Source organism: Trachypithecus francoisi, unplaced genomic scaffold, assembly GCF_009764315.1.
Source record: "Trachypithecus francoisi isolate TF-2019V2 unplaced genomic scaffold, Tfra_2.0 Lachesis_group2, whole genome shotgun sequence".
NCBI classification, from domain to species: Eukaryota; Metazoa; Chordata; class Mammalia; order Primates; family Cercopithecidae; genus Trachypithecus; species Trachypithecus francoisi.
In genome coordinates, this window is record NW_022681465.1 from 36580674 (window position 1) to 36602589 (window position 21916).

Genomic DNA, 21916 nt, shown 5'->3' on the forward strand with positions numbered 1-21916 from the left:
GCTACTCAGGAGGCTGAAGCAGGAGAATTGCTTGAACCCAGGAGGCAGAGGTTACAGTGAGCTGATGTGCCACAGCACTCAGCCTGGGTGACAGATGATATGGTTTGGCTGTGTCCCCACCCAAATCTCACCTTGAATTGTAATATTATCCATATGTCTAGAATGGGGCCAGGTGGCGATAACTGAATCGTGGGGGCAGTTTCCCTCATACTGTTCTCATGGTAGTGAATAAGTTTCACAAGATCTAATGGTTTTACAAATGGGAGTTCACCTCCACAAATTATCCTGCCTGCCGCCACATAAGACAAGACTTTGCTCCTAATTTGTCTTCCACCATGATTGTAATGCCTCCCCAGTCATGTGGAACTGTTAGTCAATTAAACCTCTTTTCTTTATAAATTACCCTGTCTTGGGTATATCTTTACAGTAAACTGATACCAGGAGTGGGGTGCTGCTGTAAAGATACCCATAAATGTGGAAGTGTCTTGGAACTGGGTAACAGACAAAAGTTGGAACAGTTTGGAGTGCTTAGAAGAAGATAAGAAAATGTGTGAAAGTTTGGAACTTCCTAAAGATTTGTTGAATGGCTTTGACCAAAATTCTGATAGCTATATGGACAATAAGGTCAAGGCTGAGGTGGTCTCAGATGGAGATGAAGAACTTGTTTGGAACTGGACTGGTGGCATTTTGTCCCTACCCTAGAGATTTGTGGAATTTTGAACTTTAGAGAGATGATTTTGTTATCTGAGGGGAGAAATTTCTAGGTGATGAAGCACTCAAGAGGAAGTAGAGCATAGGTGTTTGGAAAATTTTCAGCCTAATGATGCAATAGAAATGAAAAACCCATTTTCTGGGGAGAAATTCAAGATGGCTGCAGAAATTTCCATAAGTAACAAAGACCCAAATGTTAATATCCAAGACAATGAGGAAAATGTCTCCAAGGCATGTCAAAGGTCTTCAAGGCAGCCCCTCCCATCACAGGCCTGGAGGCCTAGGAGGAAAAAATGGTTTCATGAGCTGAGCCCAAAGTCTTGCTGCTTTGTGCGGTCTCAGGACTTGGTGCTTTGCATCCCAACCATGGCTAAAAGGGGCCAATCTAAAGCTCAGGCCATTGCTTCAGAGGGTGCAAGCCCCAAGCCTTGGCAGCTTCCACATGATGTTGGGCCTGTGGATGCACAGAAGTCAACAATTGAGGTTTGGGAACTTCTGCCTAGATTTCAGAGGATGTATGGAAACGTCTGGATGTTTAGGCAGAAGTTTGCTGCAAAGCCAGAGAACCTCTGCTAAGGCAGTGCAGAAAGAAAATGTGGGGTCAGAGCCCCCACAGAGAGTCCCCACTGGGCTGCTGCCTAGTGGAGCTATGAGAAGAGGGCCATCATCCTCCAGACCCCAAAATGGTAGATCCACTAACAGCTTGCACATTGCTCCTGGAAAAGCTGCAGACACTCAATGCCAGTCCATGAAAGCTGCTGGGAAGGGGGGTGTACCCTGCAAAGCCACAGAGGCAGAGTTGCCCAAGGCCATGAGAGCCAACATCTTGCATCAGCACAACCTGGATGTGAGACATGGAGTCAAAAGTGATGATTCTGTAGCTTTAAGATTTAACTGCCTCTCTAGATTTCAGACTTGCATGGGGCCTGCAGCATCTTTGTTTTGTCAAATTTCTCCTATTCGGGATGGGTGTATTTACTCAATGCCTGTACCCCATTGTACCCAGGAAGTAACTAACTTGCTTTTGATTTTACAGGCTCATAGATGGAAGGGACTTGCCTTGTCTCAGATGAGACTTTAGACTATGAACTTTTGAGTTAATGCTCAAGTGAATTAAGACTTTCAGGGGCTGTTGGGAAGGCATGACTGGTTTTGAAATGTGAAGACATGAGATTTGGGAGGGGCCATGAGCGGAATGATATGTTTTGGCTCTGCATCCCCACCCAAATCTCATCTTGAATTGTAATAATCTCCACATGTCAAGAGCAAGGCCATATGAAGATAATTGAATAATGCTGTTATTTTTCCACATACTGTTCTTGTGGCAGTGAGAAAGTCTTATGAGATATGATGGTTTTATACATGGGAGTTCCCCTGCATAAGTTTTCTTGCCTGCCACCATGTAAGACATGACTTTGCTCCTAGTATGTCTTCCAGCATGATTGTGAGGCCTCCCTAGTCATGTAGAACTGTGAGTCAATTAAGCCTCTTTCTTTTATAAATTACCCAGTCTTAAATATGTCTTTATTAACAGCATGAGAACAGATTAATATAATATCTATGTTTTCAAGATCTTGTGGGTTGCTATGTAAAACAGGACAAATTCTTCCTAGTCAATGTTTTGAGTGCTACTTATCTTTTGAGTATTGCATGAATCTAATATGATATCTCACTTCTCACTGGGGCTTAAAAATTATTTTTTCGATGAAAATTTCCAGAGTATTTGCAAATTGATTTACAAATGAGGAAACTAAACATAATTTAAGTAGCTTACTCCAGGTCACATATGAAGTAAGTGAAAGAGCTCAAATTAGAAATTGATTATTTGATGACTTCAAGGCTGATACATTTAGCAATTATGCTGTTTGTCCTAAGAAGCACGAACTTCACTCTCCTAAAACTATTAAAAAGAAAATAAATTTTGTGGATGACTTCTAGTAAGAGCTTTAAATAAATAGTCTTCATTTTACCTTTAAAAGGAGTATACCTGAGATGGTTAATTTTATGTGACTGCTTTAGAGGATCAATGAGTACTCAGGTTAAACATTGTTTCTGCATATGTTTATGAGGATTTCTGGGTGTGTCCATGACAGTTTCCGGATAAGACTAACATTTTTATTGGCTGACTTCAATATAGATTTTCCACCCCAAGGTGGAGTGGAATAAAACATCTGAATAAAAAGACAAAGTAAGGAGAAATTTGACCTTTTTTAGTCCTGCCTCACTGCTTGAGCTGAAGTATCTCATCTCCTTTCCTCCTCAAACTGGGATTTTTATCCTTGGCTCTCCTGATTCTCAGGCCATCAGACTTGGACAGAATTATGCCCACCTGCAATTCTCCAGCTTGCAGACAGCAGATCAGTTTGTGGGACTTCTCAACCACCACAATCACATGAGCCAATTATGCAACTGTATATACAGTAAGTCCTTGCTTATCATCATCCATGAGTTCTTGGAAACTGTGACTTCATAAACAAAAAATAGAATTCTAAGCCCCCAAAACATCTGAATGGACCCTCCTCTTAGCCAAGGACATTCCAAAGTTAACCTGAAAAACTAGTTCAGACCGTGGTGGAAAGTGGGAGTCGGACATGCCTCATTAACATTAGCATCAACACAGAACTTAAGACTGATAGAACAGACTCAGACTCTCTAAGTCTGATAAGAAACATTTATATTATATTCTCTCTGAAGCCTGCTACCTGGAGGCTTCATCTGCATGATGAAACCTTGGTCTCCACAACCTCTTATTGTAACCTAGACATTCCTTTCTACTGATTCCAGGTCTTTAGATAATAACTCTTTCAACCAATTGCCAATCAGAAAATCTTAAATCTACCTACTACCTGGAAGCCCCTGACCCACTACTTCAAATTGTACTGCCTTTCCAAACTGAACCAATGTACATCTTACTGGTATTGATTGATGTCTTTAAGGTACATTTGTACCTTAAAATGTACAAAACCAAGTTGTGCCCCAATTACCTTGGGCACATGTCATCAGGACTTGCTGAGGCTGTGTGACAGGTGTGTCCTTAACCTTGGCAAAAATAACTAAATTAGTTGAGACTTATCTCAGATGTGTTTCCATTCACAACTTTAAGCAAAACAATGTATAATGAAACCAATTTTACCATAAGCTAATTGATATAAAGAAGAGTAAAGTTCCTATGGCATATTTCTAGTCACAAAAACAGCACCAAATTTCTAAATAAAGACCTAAAACACTTCTAATAGTAAATAATGAAGTAAATGGGAGCTATACAGACATTTAAGGGAGATTAATTTTTAAAAACAAGATAATTATTTACCCAATGTTTGGTGAATCTGTGATTGATCATTGTTATAGTGTTGGTGGGTTAAATCAAGGGACAAATATTTGCAAAGTGAAAATTATCAGGAGCACTTCTTACCACCACACTGTTGAAAAACCAAGAATCACAAATAGAGTGGGGTTGCTAAGCACTGTGTTCATTTGTATGATGATCATATACTTCACAAATTTTTATTTTACAATAATTTATATTCATTCATTCATTTTCTAACATGCTTATTCCAGTTCAGGGTTGTAAGCGGCCCATGCCTCTCCTGGCAACTCAAATCTCAGGGCAGAAACCAGCCCTGGACAGGACACTATCCCATTGCAGGGCATCCTCACCTACATAACCAGCTTCACACTGGGACCATTTAGACACACCAATTCACAAGGAAATGAAAGTACCCAGAGAAAACCCACACAGACATGGAAAGACACGCAAATTCCACATAGAAGATAGAAGCCCCTGACAGAAATTAATTTTTTTCTCATCAACATGATAAAAATCAATGTTTACTGAAACAATGTTATTTGAGGACCTGTTATATATCCTAATGACTCTGTTTCTCTGGAAAGCCCTGACTAATACAATGCCTAAGGAAAGAAAAAGCAGTTGTTTTCATTAACTGCTGGTATGGGTGTAAATTGGTACAAACAGTTTGGGAAGCAGTTTGGTAGTTTTGCTAAAGCTAAACATGTTTGTACCCTGTTACCACTGATTCTTCTGCTGGATATATACACAAGAGAAATGTCTACATGCTCACTAAAAAGCATACATATGCACATTAATACCAGTTTTATTTATAATAGCCTAAAGCTCAAAGCAGACCAAAAGTTCATAAAGTATAAAATTGATTGGGATAAAAAAGGATAGTTGACTAATGGGTATAAATATATGGTTGATAGAAATAAGACCTAGTGTTAGATAGATTAGCAGGATACCTGTAGTTTACAATATCCTTTATATACTTCAAAATAACTATAAGAGAATAATTCAAATGCTCTACAAAAAAGAAAAGACAAATATTTACAGTGATAGATATCCCAAGTACACTGATTTTATCTTCACAAACTACATGAATGTGTTAAATTACCACATGTGCCCTGAAACTATATACATCCATTATGCATCAACGAAAAGATTAAAATGGATAATAGATTTTGGTAGAGTCACATGACAAAATGCTATACAGCAACAGAAAAAGGATAACTATGTATTTTTAGACATAAAATTGAGTAAAGACCTTTGATACAAAATAGTACACTGCATGGTTCCATAATGTTCAAAACCAGAAAAAGCTGAACTCTGACGACTGTGGTGAGAAAAGAAAGTTCCTTTGAGATAGCAGTAATGACTGAGAGGGTCAAGGGGACTAGAAGGCTGGAAAGATTCATTGATCTGGGTGTTGGTTAAACTGTCATATGCATTCATAAATACTCACTGTATAATTAAGATGTTAGTATCTGGAAACTATATTTCAATTTTAAAATAATTATAGGATGAGATAAAAATATTTTTATTGAAAGGTTATAACAATCTAAACAATATATAATTTGTCATATTGAATTGATTCTAACTTTCCTGTAGGTCATGATTAAAATGACTATGACTTTCTTCCAAAACACAGGGTGTCAAGGAAGAATTAGTTACAAATTGGAGATGAGAAAATTGCACCATTTTACAAAAATTAGCAGGGCATGGTGGCGGGCATCTGTAATCCTAGCTACTCAGGAGGCTGAGGCAGGAGAATCACTTGAACCTGGGAGGTGGAGGTTGCAGTGAGCCGAGATCATGCCATTGCACTCCAGCCTGGGTGACAAGAGCGAAACTCTGTCTCAAAAAAAAAAAAAAAAAAAAAAGTGCACCATTTTTTGGAGAAAAAAAGGAAATATTGATAATCCTTACAGTATACATAAAAATAATTCAAAGTGAGAAAAATGTTAAGTATAGTAAAGGCACAAAAAAAAGGTGATTTTTCTGATTTAGTTGAGTATTCTATGTTTACAACTCTTTAAAACTATGAAGAAAAGGAAGTATTTATTCATATTTTAAAATGTATTCTCATCGAAAACTCAAAAGCAGAAGTTGAAAAGCAAAAAATAAAGTAGGAAAGATATTTTCACAGTATTTAACAGGAAAATATTACTTATTTATAGTATAAAGAATTCTTATAAACCTGTATTATTTAACTTTTTACAGAAAAAATCGTAATAGGATAAATACAGAAAGGACACAGACAATTTAAAAAATAATTGATATAAAAAATAATTAAAATAAATGATATGAAAAATATCCAACTTCTTAGTTCATGGCCTCATTAGGCAAATAGATGCAAACAAGAGCTGCAATTTAAAAACACTTTTCATGGAGCCAGGTGCAGTGGTTCACTCCTGTAATCCCAGCACTTTTGGAGGCTAAGGAAGGAGGATCCCTTGAGTCCAGGACTTCAAGACCAGCCTAAGCAACATAAGGAGATCCCATCTCTAAAAAATAAATAAATAAAACCAAAAAAATCACTTTTTCTTTCAAATTGACAAAAACTAAAAAAAAAAGTAAAGGAGTAAGAAGTACAATGAAATAGACACTATTATATATACTGATTAAATGGAAATAGGTACAAGATTTCTTGAGCAAGAACTTTTAATTGTGCTTTCTGAATCAGTAATTTCAACTAGAAAGAATAAAACAGTAATCAGAAATGCACATTAATAGTTGTGTACAAGAAATGCACATTAATAGTTGTGTACAAGAAATACACATCATTCCATTTTAGTACAACTCAACAAATACTTTTTGAGGACCTACCATGTTAGGTAATGTGGTACAGCAGTGAATAGATATGAAGTTTTTGCATTAGCAGCCAATATAAACATTAAACCAATAATTATGAGCATAACTGTTGCAATAAACAGGAAATATTAGTGTGCTATGAAAGCACATAAAGGATTTGAGCTATTTGAGGGCTAATGAAAGCTCCTGAGGAAATGATGTTTAAAACAAAACCTGATGTTTGATAAAATACCACTAGCCTCAGACTCAGGCATAAGGTGTTCCTGACTAGGCTCTGCTCCTTAGATTACTGTTCCTTAGATCAACATATGTTTCTGTTACAAAAGACATGAACTCCTCTGTCACTTGGGATTTGACACAAAGAGACTTGCAACCCAAACACTCACTCTCATGAACAACAACATTCAAGCCTCGGGAACATGTGTGTTGCTCTGTGTCTCTGAAGCCAAGTTTATGTGCTTCCAAATGCTTTGAATATATGTGGGTTGTATGCTTGTCATTGTCGGAGGTGGGCACCTTTACAGTGTAAAGAGAATTTGAGTGACAGAAGTGCATAAGTATGAGAAAAGACAAATTAATATACTTGAGAAACACTTTACTTAAAAATTTATATCAGAGAGCATGAATGTTATACAATCGATTTTTGCATAACAAAGTAGCATTACTTAGTCACCCAAGAACCTGTTTTCTTACTTCTTTTGGGTCCTAATTTCTGGTCCCAGGGGTACTAAGCAATAAACACTGTAATTGCAAGAGTAGTACTTGACAACTGAAGAATACTTTGAAATAAAAACTATTCATAGTACTATTACATTTACGTATATATATATGGACCTGGATTTCACATGCCTGAAAGGTGATACCAATTTATTACATTGGCAACTAGATGCAAATGGAAAGGTAGAATTGCAAAATAGTTTTATTACGTCAAAAATTTCTGTAAGAATTGATTAAATGGCTGAAAATTAAATAACTTTTATATCTTAAAATAAGTTTTATTTCAATTTATATATTTATTATTTATAATTTTATGTTATTTAGTTTTAGGAGATGGATTTGGAAAATTTTATAAGAAATCTTCAAATGTATTTTTCAAAACATTAACAATAATTGTAGATGTTAACATTTTCCACTTACGTTAACTTTCACTTTTTGTAAAAATATATTTGGATATGTACACTTCGAATATAATTACATTTTACTTTTTAGTCTTTTTGAAAAGTGAGTGGAAGTAGAGATTGCAACAAAAAATAAGAGCTTAAAAACAGAAAAATAAAAATGTAATAAACTGAAAATTTTCAATCTGCTTAAATTTTTTAATCTAAAAATAATGAAAGTATTCTGCCAAGCATAACCTACATGACATTTATGAATAGAACATTACAATTTCACAACTTGAACAGATTATTTGCTGTTTCTATAATTTCATATTAATGAAAATTTAATTGTTCACTTCAAAAAATAATTTGCACCCAAAAGGAAGCTTGCATTTATTAGAACTGATTTTAAAAAAAAGGTGAATAGAAAGCAAATCAATAGTTTTTAACAAAAAAACTGATCTCTGAAATTAAATATTTTATAATATTCTTAAAGGGTTCTTATTGTTAAAAGTATATTTTAGATAAGATGTTTTCTGTGACACTAACTTCATAATTTTTATACAAGATAATGGTCATTTTCTAGATGTAAGAGAAATGATTTCAAAATCTAACGGTAGAATAATGAAACATGAAAATAGATTTTAAAAATAATTCAACAAATGACAACTAAAATAGTAACTTCAAAATGAGATTAATGGAATAAAAAAACAAAGAGAATAATACAGCCATAATGTGTTTAATAAAGTACCCGTAATATGTTAAAAAATTTATAGTGATAATAATAAGAGACAAAAACCATGCTGAACACTAATATGTTACTAGTGTTGTTGGACAATTAGAAAAAAAATTATTGGTTTTAGACCAACTGTAAAAGTCACACTTAAGTTTTTACTTAAGAAGTAACAAACAAAGAAACAAAATCTTTCCATTGTAACCTGATTTATGATACTGAGAACAAGTCTATGATTACACTGCTAACACTGATGGTGAAGTAAAAGTATATAAGACGAAAGTCTGGCTGAAAAATCTATCAGCGTTCCTTAGCCAATGATGATACGTGTAACCGGGAGAAATGGCCTCAAATATACTGAGATTGATGACATTATATGGACAAATTAGGCATAATGTTTCACATTTTCCAGCTCTTGCCAAGATGAAATTTTTAAATTTTTATTTTATTTTTAATTGACATATAATAATTTTATATATTTATAAGGTAGAATGTGATGTCTTGATATGTGCATCTATTGTGGAATGATCAAATCAGGCTAATGAACACATCCATCACCTCATATATTTATCATTTATTTGTGGCAAGAACATTTAAAATCCACACTTTTTGAAATATATGTTACTGTAACTACAGTCAACATGCTGTGCAGTAGATCACCAGAAACATCTTGATAAAACACATATCAAATTTTGACTCAACAACCTCTCTCAAACACATAATGAAAATAAAACTACATGTTGCTAAACCAATTAGATTTCATTTAACCAAGATACAATGTATCATCAGAAGAGTTATGAAAAAAAAATCCCACATAATGAGCAAAGCATGGTCTAACAAAAAAAAAAATAACATTTGAGTATGTCAATAGCTACATACTACAAGAAATTTTTCTGCTAATACTAATGTTAACACATCCTTTAAAAAACTAGATAAATCTAAGTTTGGCTGTTTTTTTTTTTAAAGGATGAAGAAATTTCGTATTTTTCTATTAAAATAAACCATGTGAAATTAGCAAAAAGAAAAAAAAAATGGTGGCGATCCAGTAAAATACAACTCAGAAGCAAAAATGTTTGCCTAAAGGAAAAGATTCACTTACAAAAAGTAATGAACTACTTCATATGGTCTATTTCTTAGTCACTTAGACCAAGACAGTCTTAATTAAACAGAGATGACATATTGAGAAACATAATACTGCTTTTTAAAAGATGGTACTGTATTTCCTAACATACCAGCATTAAAATATTTGAAAGAAGGACTTGAGAAAAATTGTATAGGTCTACATTTTACTACATTATGAATATTGTGATTATAAATGATAATGATTTATATGATAATGTTAAATATGTTGCACTAGTTTTATAATGATAATTCATAACATGTAACCATATGATGCTTGGAAATTATATATTGAAATGTACATTTCTTTTTCCAATTTAGATATTGTTTTAAGAAATTTATTGACAATTCCATCTGCTATTATATTGGCAAAGATAAATACCCTCAAATTTAAATTCACAAAATGCTATATAAGACTATAAAGATTAAAGAGAAGTTGCTTAGTTTGGAACACAAATTATGTGAGAATATTTATTATAACAACATGACTAGTGATTTCGCCAAAACAAAGGAAATAAATTTTATAAATCAATAATTTGTAAATGATGTGTTTAATCCATGTATCTTCAGCACATCAAAGAAGGCCAGACATGGGCAATATTAATTATATGGAGTCTTTTTTTATCATAATTTTTTTGCCAGTGTTTAGTAATACGAAAATAATACTTTTTTTGAGTTTGTATTTATGAAAGTATATTTGTATGAGTAAGTAAACAAAACATATTTCATGTAAAGTCTATTAGTTTGATATACATCTTTCGAATATTTAGACATAGGTGAACTTCCAATTGTAACAATGCTTTTGCTTACACAGTTATTAGATATCTGGGCAGGAATTAAATTGATAAACTCAGTAGAGAGGGGTAGCACAAGGAGGCGGGGAAGTATATAAGACATTAAAAATAGCACAAGTAATAGGCTAAACTTATTAAAGAACTTTTTCCATTTAAGAAACAGAAAGATTTTTAATATACTAAAATATTGCCTATATGATAAAATGAGAGAGGGAAATGTAACAGTAGAGGAATGGTAAGTATTTTATGTTATAGCCACAAAATAAAATGATACGCAGTTACAAGAATTAAATTTTTAAAGTCTATTAAATTCATAGGTAAATGCCTACAGTATAAATTTAAGTATATAGTAAGAAGTAAAACTAGCTTTATACTCTAGTCTGGATAATCTCCTTGTCTTTGCTTTCCCTCTCACTCTGATCATTCTGATGACTCTCTTGGGCTCTGTCTCTTTCTTCTGTGCATTCTACCTATTGATTTATTTATATATATAAAAGATATAAGTAAGTAGTCTAAAATACAGGTAACTTTTAAACATTTTTATTTGTTTTTCATTATTTTCCACACTTTTTGATTTAACAAACATTACTTTTAAAATAATGAAAATATATAAGCTTTTTTTATGTTTAGGGAAAATATGATTGCTTCTTTGTTAAGAAACTTAAAATACCAACAACAACGTATCTTCTCACCCACATCTCAGATGAAATGGAATACACAAAGCATTCTATTAACTGGACTCTAATTTTATATCAGTTAGGGATAATGTTATACTTCAATCTCTCACAGTGCCTAGCCCATTTTTTTAATATCATTATGTCCCCCAAAAAGGTACTTGAAATACGAGTCCAATACTCCTCCATCATAAAAATTGAATTTCTCAATAGTAGGGTGAAACTGAAGCGAGAGGCACAGAAAATGAACTAATGACAACAAAAGATAAATTGAATTACTTAAAAACCAGTTACTTTATACAAATGACAAACTATCTTGTGAAAGAAGCTTCAGGTTAATTTTTTGTTGTTCTTTAAGTCTATTTGTGAAGAGAGAACATCATTAGCATTTGCAGAGATTGACGGAGCAGGTGAGAGGGCCAGTATGTGCCATAACATATATGCCTAATGACTTGTTATTATCCCCACTAATAGCATGTGAGAAAACAAGAAACACAGGTAGATACGTATGTATAACTTAATAATTAGAATCCCTTCCTATCTTCCCCAAATGACGGAGGAGAGAGTTAGGAGGAAAAAAGTAAGTCAGAATTTACCCAGAAAGAATCCAGACTGTTCTGGTCCCTGTTTAAAAGAACCTTACCACAAAGTTGAATCCATAGGATTTCAAAAGTAGTTTTATACAAGGGGCTCTTTGAGTTAATGTTTTGAGAGCTATTATGGTTCAAGCACTCCTTCGTTTTCTACTCTCTCCTTTTGTGTTGTACTCTGTCATAAAACAAGCACAGAATTTTTTCAATATTAGAAGTCTGTGATTAGAGGTAGCATTTAGATGGGTAGACAGCAGAGCTGCAGAAAATATTTGAAAGGCAGTGTTTTAATTTTCTATTTGTTGCAAAACTAAGTGATTCAAAATTTATTTGCTTAAAATAACTACTATTTCTTTGCCCACAATACTGTGTGTTGGTATTTAGCCAGGGTTTAGCTGGGGAACTAATCAAAGTTCCACGTGGGAATAAGTGAGTGCTACTCATGCATTCACAGTCAATTGGCAAGTTGTTTTGTGGTTGGTATGTCACAGATGGCTTCCCTTCTTATGACCTCAATGAGGACTCTTGACTAAGGTGCTTCTGTTTTCTGCATAACTTTTCCAGGAGAATAACCAAGACTTCTTAACATGGAGGCTGAATTTCAAGAGGGCAAGCCTCAACATGCCAGCACTTACCAAGCTTTTGTTTGAATTGTTTTTGCTGTCCTTTCAGCCAAAGCAGGTCACAACGACAAGCCCAAAGTCGATGTGGAAGGAGATTATACCAAGTTGTGGGTACCATATGGGGCCAGCAGAAAGCTCTGCAGTGGGGCTTTCTGCAGCTCAAGCAAATGTCCTAAAAGTTTTGGAGCTGAATGAATGTACTAAATACCAGCAATTGTATATCTTAAAATAGTTAATTTTGTGTTAGATGAATTTTACCTCAATGAGAGAGAAAAATATCGTAAGATGTGTATTCAATTAAGACAATGCAGACATACTATACAATTAACACACACACATACTATATATATATATATACACATACACACACTTTTTTTTTTTTTTTTGAGATGGGGTCTCACTGTCACCCATACTAGAGTGCACTGACACGATCTCAGCTCACTGCAACCTCTGCCTCCCGGGTTCCAGCGATTCTCCTGCCTCAGCCTCCTGAGTAGCTGGGATTACAAGCATATGCCATCACATCCAGCTAATTTTTGTATTTTTAGCAGAGATGGAGTTTCAGTTAGTCAGACTGGTCTTGAACTCCTACTCTCGTGTGATCCACCCATCTCAGCCTCCCAAAGTGCTGGGATTACAGGCATGAGCTACCATGCCTGGTCATATGTATATATATCAACTGTGTATGTATACTTAAGTATAGTATGTATACAATTCTCAATAAGAGAATACATTATCTATTATATATATAACACATTACATGTACATGTATACACTATGTATATTTTATATATATATAAATGATTCTTACTCTAATTCAATGAATTGTATAGATATTTAATTATACAATGGACTTTGGGGACTTGCGTGAATGGATGGGAGGATGGTGAGGGACAAAAGACTACAAATTGGATACAGTGTATGCTGCTCGGGTGATAGGTGCACCAAAATCTCACAAATCACCGCTAAAGAATTTTCTCATGTAACCAAACACCACCTGTTCCCTATAAACCTATAGAAATACAAATAAATAATTATATAGCTACTTATCTACATATTAATCTAAACTCTAAGAGACTTTGAAGAAACTTTATTTTATTTTATTTTATTTATTTATTTTGAGATAGAGTTTCACTCTTGTTGCCCAGGCTGGAGTGCAATGGCTCAATCTCGGCTCACCGCAACCTCCACCTCCAGGGTTCAAGCGGTTCTGCCTCAGCCTCCCGAGTAACTGGGATTGCAGGCATGTGCCACCACGCCCAGCTAATTTTGTATGTTTTAGTACAGATGGGATTTCTCCATGTTGGTCAGGCTGGTCTCAAACTCCTGACCTCAGGTGATCTGCCCACCTCGGCCTCACAAAGTGCTAGGATTCCAGGTGTGAGCCACCGTGCCTGGTCTGAAGAAAATTTTTATCAGTGAAAATTCCGTAATAGTTTAATGGAAAGAGAAAAATCACATGTTAGATGGACCTCTTTTATAAACTTTGTATTCTTGTAAAAAACTTTACCTCTTCTATTTATTGTTTGGTTGAAAACTAAATTGTTCAGAAGCTATAAGTTAACCAAAAGTGTTTGACACTTCTCTTCAGAGAAGAAGCACTAAACACATAGTCTTCTCACTTACTTTACTTCAAATAAATATTTCAACTGTATTTTGTTCAAGAAAAATTTCTCTTTTTTTCAGAGACGAGGTGCAGGTTACTAATAAGAAGCTTTTTATCAGCCTGACTGTGACCTCATTGTAAGTGGCCTGTTTTATTTGTTTGTTTTTTATTGATTTTTAGAAGGATTTGAAGTTTGCATTTACACTTTAAAGTTCAAAGTAATAGTTGCCAGTGTTCAGGGATGTGTGAGGGACTGATGAGTGTATTACTGAAGGTTAACAGGAGGCAGAATTTTGTATTTATGAAATAGGTCTGTATTCTGATTACAGGGGTAATTACAAAAATCTACACTTGTGATTAGATGACATAGAACAAGGCTACAACAGTAAAATAACATTGTATCAATGTCGGTTGCCTTGTTTAGATATTATACTGTAATTATTTAATATGTATCCATTGGGAGATAAATAAGAAATTGATACACAGAACCTCTCTGTCCCTATCTTTCCAACCATCTATGAATCTATAAGCATTTCAAAATAAAAAAGTTAAAAATTGCCAAGGTGTGATTGTGTATGTGTGTCTGTATGTGTGGATGTCTATCTTGTTCCTGCTCAGTGATTAGTATAATTTTAGGAAAACATTAGAAATTTTTAAATATAATTTAGCTGTGTATTTTCTTCTCCCTATTCTCCCTCTGTCTTTCTTTTAGTTGCCCACCAGAAGGATCTACAAAGGATCTTTGTAGACATATTTTAATTTTGCCCCTTTCCTTTTATCTGGCACATAATCTTGGAGAAGAGAAATAAGTATGAGTACTCTTATACTTATGTTTTTATTTTTAATTTCAACAGTTAAAAAAAACTTTTAATAAGATTTCACAACTACAAAAGAAAGACCTGCTTCTTCTCATAAGTCATGAACCAGATATTAAAATGATGTATAAACTAAGATCCTTGATGTGTTTAGGTTTAGATATTGCCTGATAACTTGTTAATATAAGTTTGTTGTAAATTTATTCGGATTAGAGACAACAATTTTAATATCTATCCCACAAACTATAAGCTAATCCAGTTTTTTAAATAATTCTTAGAAAGTAAAGATCTAGAGTGAAAAAATAATATTTAAAAATTCAGAAAGTTCATATAATAATTACTTTAAAAATAAGTTTATATCCTTCCAAAGTCATTTTTCAACTTTTCACGATTATTTCAAACAGACTGCATGGACTTCTACTCAAATATAAAACTTTGGATGTACAGAAACAGGCTCTTTCATTAAAATATTTAACTAAAGGCCTTAACTGTTTATATTGTTTGGCAAGAACACATAATAGAAAAATCTGTTATTTTTCACTAGAGAAAAAATGAAAGTCAAAATACATCTTCCAAGAAACTTTAACTTTGTTTTGATTAATCAATTGGAAATTAATCAGTTCTTTGTTTAGTTCAAATGCCTGTCATTTTTGTTTTCATTTCTGTACATGCTGAGACACCTTTTAAAATATAACAAATGATTTTTAATACAAAGATAATGTTTCATGGCTTTCACTTTATTATAACTATTTTAAATTTAAAGAGAGTGACATTTTTAATGTGTTATATTCTTCTCCCAATGGATATATTATTCTGCCTCCAAAACCACTCAAAGGTAGGGGGAACCAGAATCTGTTCAATTATATACTAATCTTCAAGTCTGAAACTTTTCTGTTACTCTCTTGAAGCTTTAGAAATGTCATTAGGACTGTATAGAACTCTGGGATAATTTTTTTTCTAATATCACAAAGAAGGAAAATACCAGTCAAATAGGATACCAAATACAGCTATTATTTATGACCAGTTTATTTTTAACAATCTTTTTAGTCACATAGAATATATTAAAATGAGTTTTGAAAGATACTTCATCATTGTGATCAAATTAACTAGTTTTCACAAATCTAAATTATTAATAAAAATTAAACTTAAAATCAACCATATGCATTCTCAGTAAATCCATTTAATTCAAAAGTCCTAATTACAACTCCTTATCATTTGTGGCTAAGGCCTGATAAAATAAACAAACAGAAAGTTAAACATTAAGTGTACCTTCCACTAAGATAGAAAGGGTTTAAAAGAATCCTATTTCTATTTTATAGCTTAGCTAGAAGGGAGCAATTTAAATGGATTTGGAAAATCAATATTGATTTAGACCTGTATTTAATTGCATAAAACATATATATGGCATATTGAGTAGGAAAATAGGTATATTTATTCATCCATAATACACACTAGGAAGTAGGTTTACTCGTCAGGATCCAGTTAGGAAATCAGAAACCAAGCTAAGCAAGGCAGTGAGGGATTCAATGCAGGAAATCTGTTACACATGTGATGGGATTAGGGCAAAGATGAGATCAGGCAGGAGCTTTCCTGCTTTCATTACTGAAACTACTGATGCTACTGCCTCAGGCACATAATCACCTGTGGTTACCACCAAGGCTTATGCTATTGGCAGAACTTATTCAATCCTTGCAACACCCAGCTGCAAGGGAGTTTAGAAAATGTAATTTTCAGGCTTCAGGACCCTTGTTGTGCAGACAACACAGAATTAGAATAGAGATGAGTACTAATAAATATTTGGGAAATGGCAAGCAAAGGTTGTGACCATTCCCACATGGAAAGCTTAGTTTTCCTGGAGAAAAACATTCTTTAATCTAAGAAAAATGAAACATGACATCTGCTTTCACCACTAAGAAGGAGAGAGAGTGCTATAAGACTATATACTATGAGGAATTTGTCTATAATGAGGGGATAGAAAGGTTTCATTGAGAAAATGGCAAGGTACCTGACATATGAAGTTGTCATATATATTAAGTTGGGAAAGAATGGAGGGAAAACATCCCAGGTAGAAAGATCTTTGTAAGATAATATATACAAATAATGTACCATTAGAAATTCGCTCTGGCTAGATCAGAGAGTCAAAGGGAAAGAGAAGTATGAATGGAAGCTGCTAAAGTAGATAGGTTATAAAAGAATATGTAGAACAAAGTACTGTTTATTTAAAATAGCATACACACTGATAAGACTAAAAAAATCCTTCCTACCTTAACATATTCATCAGCAAAGTAAAATAAGAATATTATCTGAAATGGCAAGACAATTTTTCTGAATATAAAGTTTTCTTCTTCTTTCTTGCTCTTTCTATTTTAACTCCTTTTTTTAAACTGTATTTTTCTTTACTTGCAATGGTTCATTTTAAACATTTTTTTCTGCTTCCTTTACCTACATATTTGATCAACCATCTCCACGGGAAGAGAATACCTTTTTCAATGAAAATTCAAGTAGACTTTCTTTAACGGAAAGCAGGTTTTGCACATACTTACACTGCTTATTTGGCTCACTGCTTCGTATTGGGCCGACACATTTTCAAAAGACAGGAATGGCAATAGGATAAGAAATGTAAGGGAATTAAATTGGTTACAATCCGTAAAAGTATTCAAGCTCCCTTTACCCTTAATTAGGCTGAATTTTATGAGCACTGCAACTATGTTTCTATAAATATTCATGCATATACATTCAATATACATATATTAATATTAAGAAGTATTTCCAATGCTCGAAGAATCAATACACTAACAACACGCTGAAATACTGTGCCAGAGCAGTCTGGTAGGCTCTTTCCAGAGGGCTGCTTCTGGGCAATAGACCTCAGGCCATAGTCCTTGGTAAGATTTCTGAATGAAATCAACTTTAATTCTTTAAAAAGGTTGATTTTGCCTGGTAGCAGAGGTTCATGCCTATAATCCTAGAAGTTTGGGAGGCCAAGGCGGGGGGATCACTTGATCCCAGGAGTTTGAGACGAGCTGGGGCAATATAGTGAAACTTTCTCTCTACAAAAAACAAAAATAAAAATGAGCTAAGCATGGTGGCTCTCACCTATAGTTCCAGCTATTCAGGAGGCTGAGGTGGGAGGATCACTTGAGCAAAGGAGGGAGAGAAGGTTACAATGAGCCATGATTACACCACTGCACTCCTGCTGGTGCAATAGAGTGAGACTCTGTGTGTGTTTGTTTTCCTTAGTCAACAGAGGCTTACGTTTAAGCAGTCACAATTATACATTTGACCTGAAGTTTGTTTGTGTTTTCCCTATAATTTGTTAAAGAAACTGGGCCAGAATGCACTTTGCCTAACGGTAGTTCAATTTGTTCTTTTGGTAAATGCCTTCAAGTTTTACCTTGTTTCTCAAAAGGGCGAGCTCCTGAGGCTTCATTTCAAATATAAATGATCGATCCAAGAAACTTATTTGAGAGTGCATTTGGCCGTTCTTGCATTTATATAAAGAAATACCCGAGACTGGGTAATTATTTTTAAAAAGGGGGGTGGGGCGGCATTTAGATGGATCACAGGTGTGCAGGCTGTACAGGAAACATAGTGCCGGCATCTGCTTCTGGGGAGTCCTCTGGAAACACAATCATAGTGAAAAGCAAAGCAGGACCTTGCACATCACATGGGCAAAAGCAGGAGATAGAGAGAGAGAGGCCGGCCATACAGTTTTAAACAGCCAGATCTCATGAAAAGTCACTCACTATGGTGAGGACAGCATCAAGGGGGTGGCGCTAAACCATTCATGAGAAACCCACCCCCATGATCCCATCACCCCCGACTAGGACCTACCTCCAACACTGGGGATTACAATTCAGCATGAGATATGGGCAGGGACATGTAATATCAGAGGACTACCCAGGAGCTTTTCCCTTCTCCCTACCAGCCAGAGGAGAAACAATAAATAGGCAGAAATTATGGGGTTTGACCAATATTGCTATACATTAACAGTGACGGAGGAGAACATGATGGGGATTACCCACAACCACTGTAGTTTTCTTATTTCTATCCCTGTTTAGTTTTAATTTTACATTTTGTTCTGAATGATTATTATCTAGATTATCTCATGTATTTCTACTAGTCACACTAAAACAAAATGGCAAATTTTGCTAATTTCCTCCCCCCACCCCCGCCAATTTTGATAAACAATAATTTACCACTAGTGGTAAGAAAGAGCTTTTATTAGAGTGATATTTTTCATCTCTTCTCCCTTTTAAAGTATCTCCAAGCTCTCTCATTTATTTCTCCTTCAATTTCTCTAGTTATAACCAGCCTCCTTTTGTTGTTGACTGATTTGATCTTTAATCTCTTCTGTGGTAGCTTTTTCTCATTCAGTTAATATTACCTCCATCTACCTCTTTATTCCCATGGTTAAGTGTTTTTTCTCTAGGGAACACATGTATAGTTTTTCACCTACTCATTCATGGTTCTCTTCTCTAATTCAAGGGGCTATGGGTGGACTGCAGAGAACTTTAAAACTATGATCAGAATTCTTTGTGTTTAAATCCAGGCACATTTACAAAGAGGAGTGAGGAGCTGCCTAGCTATATAGGGGTCATCAGGAAGATGATGGTGACTGTAAACAGTAGAGGAAGCAGTAGTAATATCTGGAGGACGGTTGAGATAATAGTAAGGTAGAGGAAGCAGTATTGGTATTTTCCTGATATCTGTGGTGTGGTTAGCAATAGTAAGTGGTTGTAATTGTAATGGTGAAGGTATTTATAGGGTTGGCTTGGGAGGTGTTCTTGGGAGATGGTGGTTGTGAGCATCATGGTGATTGATCTGATGCCCTGAAAAACTCCCCCTGTCAGTTTACACCTATCTCACCACTTTTTCCTAGTTATGCCACCAATTTTAACTAGGAGTAAGCAAACACCCCAGTCCTTCTCTTCAAAAGAAAAAATTTTCCTGCCTAACATCACTGATAGAGCTAAAGAAAGGAAGATACACTCCTACATTTTAAGTTGTAAATTGGAAAAGTATTAGTCTATAAAAACCTATAGCATAAGGATTCTAGTACCTCCTCACTTGATTATGAGGGTTAAATGATAAAATAGCTTTCTGTTAAATACATGGTAACAATGATATAACATTCACGAACACTTTGTTCCTCCTTTTCTCTCTTTGCCTTAAATTTTGTGGACAAATTGGTATGAAAACTGCAAGTTTGAAAAGCTTGTTTCTATGGAAAAATCAGTTCCAGGTTTTAAGGAACAGTTTTACAAATTATCTTTCAAAACACAACATGGTTATAAAGCAGAATTGCCAGTATCTGGTTTAAACAACTGGGTCAGAGATGTGTCCAAGTGTCAGGGGAGTGGTTCTAGGACACTTTCCTTAAAAACACTTATTTTATCGTTTATTTTATAACCCCTCAAGGAGAAGCAGGAGATATTTCTGTTGTATTTTGTTTTGACTTTAATATTTGACATAATTTATGTAGAGAGGACAAAATGCTGACTACAATAGACAACAAAGATATAGTCAGGAATGCTAACATTGGAAAGCCACAGCATCACACAAAACAGAGCATTCCTCTCTAATGAACAGTTAGAATTATGCTTTGCAGAGGGGACTGAAGCAGAAACACCTTTAAAACAATTTAACCATGAGGCTTTGCATGCTCTGTTCCTACTGCCTGAAATATTCACTTCCCTTAATGACCCTTCCTCTCTCAGGGAGGCCTGCCCTAATCTCCTTACCTAGGTCAAGTCACCCCTTGACAGTATCACGTTACTCCCTTCCACAGCACTATTTACAGTGTCAATTTCAGAGATGTTTAAAAGACTATCCGAATAATGTGTTCTTTTTAAATTAAATTTTAATCTCCGGGGGTGCAGGACCTGACTGATTTTTCTTCACTTATGCTCCCAATGCTTGTCGCAATGCTGACACCTACTAGACACAAAACCAATGTGTGCCATCTATTGAAAGTGATCCTTTCCTACCAAATCCAGTGGAATGCAACCATGAGACACACAGAAAGTCATTAAAACCTGAGGGAAAAATGCTTCAAAACCTTAGTCATAAGGGCTAAAGCTTCCCATGTAACTTACTATATAGATTTAAATAAAAGCTATAGAAAAGAATAGAAATGGAAAATTTCTAACCCAAAGTATAAATGCTTAATATGATGAATACTCCAATTACCCTAATTTGATCATTACACATTGTATACCTGTATCAAAACATCACATGTAGCTCATAATTATACACAATTATTTACTCGTAATAATTAAAAATTTTAAATTATAAAAAAGAAAGTACATGTCATAAACCCATGGTATAATCTTTGGAGTTGATAACTAAATATATTTATAACTACATTTATTAAGATATATGAATGTCAATATCCATATTTAAATTGTCATTTTGTAATAAAGATTCTTTTGATCTAAAAAGTATTTTGGTTGCTGTAAAGCATGCAGTTAAAGAATTTATGCAAGTACTTCCATAAAAATGTCTAAAATTGGTAAATCTTGTATCCTGTACTAAATATTATAGTCAAGTTTCTCTTTCCCAAAAAGAGAAAAATAAAAACGAGATTAATAGCACACTTTGCAAAATGTTACTTGCTCAAATAATTGTTTTTTTGTTTGTTTGTTGTTGTTTGTTTGTTTGTTTGTTTTTTGGAGACGAAGTTTTGCCCTTGTTGCCCAGGATGGAGTGTAATGGCACAATCTCAGCTCACTGCAACCTTCGCATCCTGGGTTCAAGCGATTCTCCTGTCTCAGCCTCCCAAGTTGCTGGGATTACTGGTACCTGCCATCATGCCTAATTTTTTGTATTTTTAGTAGAGACGAAGTTTTGCTATGTTCACCAGGCTGGTCTTTCCTCAGGTGATCCACCCGCCTCGGCCTCCCAAAGTGCTGGGATTACAGGCATGAGCCACTTTACCTGACCAATAATTCTTTTTAGATGGGCTATATCTGTGTTTGATTGACAGTATGACTATTTTAGCTTCAATGTCATGACAGAATCAGCATTGCGTGTCTTCACTAACTTT